Source organism: Drosophila miranda, chromosome XL, assembly GCF_003369915.1.
Source record: "Drosophila miranda strain MSH22 chromosome XL, D.miranda_PacBio2.1, whole genome shotgun sequence".
NCBI classification, from domain to species: domain Eukaryota; kingdom Metazoa; phylum Arthropoda; class Insecta; order Diptera; family Drosophilidae; genus Drosophila; species Drosophila miranda.
In genome coordinates, this window is record NC_046673.1 from 1,808,424 (window position 1) to 1,814,658 (window position 6,235).

Consider the following 6,235-nt stretch of genomic DNA (forward strand, 5'->3'; position numbering starts at 1 on the left):
GTTGGCGGCCAGACAGACAGACCGAAAAACTGTTGCGGGGGCAGCCCTTAAGTACATTAAAATTAAATTAGTGAGCGTTCAGGAAGGACCAGCAGCAAAAGAGGCACACAGGAAATGAGTTAACCATATGGAAACCCACTGCGGTGTAGGTGGGTGAAGCCTACAATGGTCCGTCTGTGCTCTCATCTGTGCTCGTGCGCGAAGGAAGGAAGAAGCCCAGGCAAGGACACAAGTACTTGTGGCTCTGTGGCTCTGTGTCTGTCTGGGTTTGTCTGTGTGTTTATTCCTGTGTGCGTGTGTTTATCTGAGTTAATTGCAATTTGCTACATCGTACCCAGAAATGAGTAAGTTAGTGGACGATGGATGAGGACAAATAGGGAGTGCTCGGGCTCTGCATTGTTGACTCTAGGCGACAGCCGTTGAGCGGCAAGTTGCCACAAAAAGTGGCACAAGCTGCAGATGGTGGGGTCCGAGGAGAATAAATCAAATTATATCACGCCATTTGGTCCAAAGAAAAGGCAAGGAGACGTATAAAATCGTCCCCAGAATGGACACGACTAGAAGCCACCCGATAAATTGAATTATCAGGCAAACGATATATGTATATGTACATATGTACATATATATAAACGAGAGTACATCCAGATATATATTTGCGACAAGAGTCTCTTATCGCTTTGGCGGCGATTGCCTGCGGTTTAGTGTAGAGTAATTTTCAAGTGCCTCCGACTGTGGCTGCCCCAACTCTAAATGGAAGCCAAAGGACGAAAACGCCAACAAGCTAGAGCAGCTAGAACAGCTACGAAAAGAGGATGGAGGGAAAAGCTGGAATCTGATGCTGGAAAAACAAAGAAAATCAGAACTGGGGGAATAGCAGAGCAAGAAGGTACAGACTGCGGGAATGAGCTCTCAGAGGAGCTGACAATTCAATTTCCTAAGCATCGTCCGGGCAGGCGCCTCAAGTGGATTAGGCAGGGACAATGACCCGATGATAGGACAGCAGACCAAATGTAAGTGATACGGGAATTCGGATTCAAGAGCTTCGCCCAACAACGCTCCATTAGGTCAGGACGAGGAGAGGGGAGCAGCTGGTGGGCCACAAACCTAGAAATCACTTTCAACAATTCCACAAACATTCGCCCAAGGATGTTTCACCTCCGCCGGGGTAGGGGTAAGCCACAAAAGTGTTTAATTGGAGAATTATTCCCACAGACTAGAGGCCCACAGCAGGAATTAGGAGAGGGGAATCGACTCCGCAAATCGTTAGCATCATCCGTCTCCGTCCCTGTCTCCGCCTCCATCTGCTTCTTCAAAAACCGCAAATTATCCGGTTCCCCCTTTTGTGTAACGGCAGCAGGTAGGTTACCAGGGAACTGGCAGACAGTGGACCCATTGAACGGAATGCGTAAGCCAGAACAGAAGCGACATGCCCTTCGTCATCATTGTCATTGTCATTTGCCACTGCCCACTGGGATGCAATTACCCATAACAATCGACAACTGAACGCCTGTCCTTGATACTTGGGGGGCTCCAGCTCCAGCTCCAGCTCCAGCTCCAGCTGCTGCTACAGCTACAGCTCTTCCTCCTTTGACTGCTCATCATCTTTCACAGCTTCATGCCCTCCCTACACAGGCCGAATCTGACAGAAATGTGTGGGCGAGTGCGCTCAATGCTCGCAAGTATCTATATGTCAGTTTTATACCCATCCCCATCCCTAGCCCCAACACCATCCCCATCCCATTAGACAGGTACAGATACAGGGTCTTCTGCAGGTGCAGGGCTGTACACGGTTTTCCTTTTATATCTCTTAATTCGAATGAATCAAAAATAGCCCAACAATAAAACAGTCGCACAGAAATCTATTCCAGCCGAGATCCAACTGAGTTGGAAATGCAAGTGACACGGAGCCTCTCTCCCCGCTGGGAGACACAACCCCATTGCGGCTACTGGGGACTTGTGTGTGCTGTACTGTACTGTACTGTACTGTACTGTACTGTACTGTTCTGTACTGTACTGTACTGTACTGTACTGTACTCTATGTCACATTAGAATGTGTGCCCGAAGTGCAGCGGCAGCTACCTCAACGGGAGCCCATCTGCATTCCGTTCTTTACGATGTCCTGGCCAGGTCGATTCGTCAATTTCATACCCAATTAAGTTGATAAGGCCAAGGACACGTGCGCTGGCGACCATTCTCCCGTTCCCCTTTCTTTGCGAACCCATGCCAAGCTGACTCGAAGAAGAGTTCAACGCGTTGCGGATGATCATGATGACACTAATGAGGATGATGATGATGGGGGTCATATAAGGACGACGATGCCGCCAACACCAACGCCAACGCCAACGCTGACGGCTACACCGACTGACAGCCGCCGTCGCTAGCTCCGTAAACAATTTCTGACGTCTTGATTTATAAATTATCTCCCTTGTCCCCCATTTCTCTCCACATCTTCAGCTTCCTCTCCCAATTCGTTACTTTCTTCCTTCTCGCTGTTTGTTGCTTCTCTTTGCTTTCGTTCATTCTTTCTTTCTTTTTTTCAACTTTTCCTCCGCACAAAGTGAAATTTACGTTTGATCCTAAAGCTGGTAGCAGGGAGTGCCTGTGGGAATGGGAGTGGAAGATGGAGTGTGAGTTGCCAAAATTTCTCCTTTACGCCCCGAGAGGGCCGACCAGGGAAAGCGTGAGTAGGGAGAGAGCTGCAGCTGAGACGGAGCCGGAGTCGGAGACTCTCGAACGGAGAGTTCAAGTAACTCTGCTGTTGACGTCTCTTACGGTTCGGTGCCATAAAACGTTTTCATACATATGTATATACATACATATACTTTCGAGTGTGTTGTGTGGTGTGTGTGTGTGTGCGAGTGTGTTTTCGGTTTTGAGTGTGTGGCGGTTTTTCGGTGGTAACCTGTGAACCGATGAACATTGACGATTGACATTTATTAAATAAACTAAATTTACTGAACAAAGCAGCTTAAAAACTATAATCGCTAAAATTTTGTAATGGAATCCTGGATTACCCTAGAATATCCTTGACTTCGATTCGGAATTCGCCGCTGGAATTGATACAAAGCCCGATACTCTCAAAAGATACATATTCTTAAGCTATAAATCGCCGATTCCGAACCCATTTGAGTTAACTCTAAAAATTTAATGTAATCAGTACGCGCATGAGTTTTCTCAATTCAACATGACAGAAGTCATTTCAAGTTAATTTCATTTGTTCTGTCATTTAAATCATCATTATTTGTCATCTTCCAGGAATCTTGAAATGTGGCAAAGAGTGGAACGTTTGTACCCGATGTAGCTTCGGCTCATGACTCAAATGCTGCCCGCAAATATACGATGTGATGTGATGTGTCTGCTCGGGAGGTATAAGAGCCTTGGTCTAATAGCTTCTCTAGGAGGAAGCCTCCACAATTGGACGCAGCTATGTAAAAACAGGCTTCTCAACTATTCCCCATTTCATTCCCCTTCCGAATGCATTTTGGGTGGACGAGGGTTGCAATTCGATAATTCAATACTCTGCATGTGTAATTGCACATTATTCTGACAAGTGTAAGGTCAACTATTTATTGTTGGATTAAATATTAACAAATCGAGCTACAATTTTGGGGGTGTAATTCAGAATATTCATTAATATTCTAAATGACAAAAGCAAAATCGATCCGATCAGAGCAATATATAGTATATTTGCCATCGTAATTTGCGAAAACGTTATATTTTACTGTTAAATACCAAAAGGAACCTTTTTAGACCCTGAGACCTTTGATTCCGACACATTTTTTTCGCCCATGCCAATAACCGCAACCCTAATGTACAGACATGTAGCAGAATATTATATTACCATGGTTTTGAAACTATTTTTGAAGGAATTTGTACAGTACAGCTTGAATGGTCACAAACAATCTTGAATCTTTAGGCCTAAATTGATTCTGAAAAACACAAACTAAAAGTTTTTAAAATGTCAAACATATGTATATTTATAGGAGTATTGATGTAAGTAGAAAAAAAGATGATCTTTTTATTTAAAGGGTATAGCCATAAACATATTAATTGTATGAACGATATATATGTATATATATAACGTTGCAGAAACTGTGTATACAAATGTATTTTTAGCTTCCTTCAAAACATGCAACTTTAAATAAAAAAATGTATCACTAGAGGCAAGGGAGTCACCAAGCCTAAACCTGAAATGCAATTTAATTCGTTTCCAGTAGAATCTAATATTTATTCATTCAAATCAATTCCTTAGCTGAAAGTAATGGATATTATTATGGGAGGACATCAGCCGATAAATATGTGAAAGAGCGGTTTCAGAACCTCGACCAACGGCAGTTGTTTCATGGCTCATCAGAACTAGTTCGCTAGTTCCAATATCCGCCAACGTTCAAGCGATTGGCCATCTGGATACTCAATCATCCCACAATCACCAATCTTGGCAAAAGCGTCGGGTGTTTTGATTAAGGGTTACGCTTTAATTGCACCATCATCGTTGTGGCCTCGCCTCTTGTTGTGAGCGCCTGGTGTACTGGGAGGGTACTGGGAGAGTACTGGGAGATGGAAGGCAACAGGGTCTGTCCTGTGGTAGTAAGGGTCTCCATTGTCTGTGAGGCGACGCGCACACGTTGGCGACCATTGAACTTTGCCGTGCTGCCGTGTTTTCAACCGATGGGGTATATATGACGACGACTATATGACTATGACTATGACTATGACTATGACGATGATAGCCAGGAGGAGGACACATACGAGTATGCCCGCAATTTGTTGTCTGCAATTACTACTTGCGGAACAACATTGCCAATGACATTAGTAATTGCTCCAGTTATGCTGATGACGTTGCCGCAGAGCAGAGTTTAGATACCCCTTAAAATCGATCGTTTCTAGATTTAGGAGCTGCTAGATTTTGCCGACGCGTCGGTTGAAGTTCAATCTATTCTTTTACTACTCGTCAAGTGTCACCAGATGGACAACATTTGGTTGCTTTAAGTAACTGAACTGAAATTACTGTCAAGTCGTCTTTGGAGGGCACTTTCACTGGCGCCGAACTGTTTTGCCCTTTGACATGCAATATAATTAATTACTGCCATGTGGCAGCATCAATAGGAGCTTACTCCTCCTGTGCAAATGGGCCACTAGTACTAGCAATAACCTTTAATGTGAGTGCAACTGTAACTCGTACGTGTAGGTGGAAAGGTGGAAAGGTGCGGTGGCATCGCTCGCTGCACCCACTCCAGTGTCAACATGGAGGATTCGCGTAAATATTCACCCATATCTCGGATGCGGATTAATTGATTTTCGTCAATTAAAGCCAGTCATGTGCTCAAAAAGAGAGAGGAAAAGAGCCTGTGACAAAACAGGCGATTGAATTCGGAACGAAGTTTGTTTTTCTGCTCTTTCAAATGCTAATTGGGTAATTCTCAGCTCCTTATCCCTAAACTGTCTTATCTTAGCACTAACCTATTGATTTATTCAGATGACAGCAGTCATAGAATCCAGAATATCAGAGGATGAGAAATTCAAAGATAGCCTCCTATGTAAAGGCCTTTTATCAAGCTGGAAGCTCGGAACAACATAGAATAATCATGATCGAGCGAACAGCAAATTTCTGTTTCGTGTCTGAGCGCAAAGGCAGGCTCCGGTTTTCAAATGAATCTTGATTGCAAAGGGAAAAAATATATGGCTTACTGATGGTTCACGTAAAACTGACACCATTACCAGGGTAATTTGGGCAATATCAAATTTTACTTTGAAATAATTGAAATTGGTCAATGCAACAACACTTTGCGTTTTCGTGCTAACAGCAGACGCAGCTCGATTCGGTTATCTCTGTTGCACATAACACATGAAATTGTGCCGCGTAGTACACAAAATCATACTTAATTCTGCGCTTAACAGTGAATGAGAAAATGAAACAATCAATGACAAGAATTTGCGAAACCAGAAGCACCCAACAACGAAAGTGAAACCCGGAGCCTGCATGATAATGTCAGACATATACTCAACATTCTGTTGTTTACTTAGATAACTGGGCTAAATATTATTTAAACAGTGAGATTAAGTAAACTAATACCATATATGTAGCTACCAAAAGAATTATGAAAATCTTACCTCAATTAAAGCTCAGTTTTTCATTGTCTGTTCCCTCGCTCTGAATATCTTCGATGTACTTCGAACTGTTGTATTTGCTCCTTTATACATAGCAAGTAGCTTCACTAATCGACCTTGAACTTGG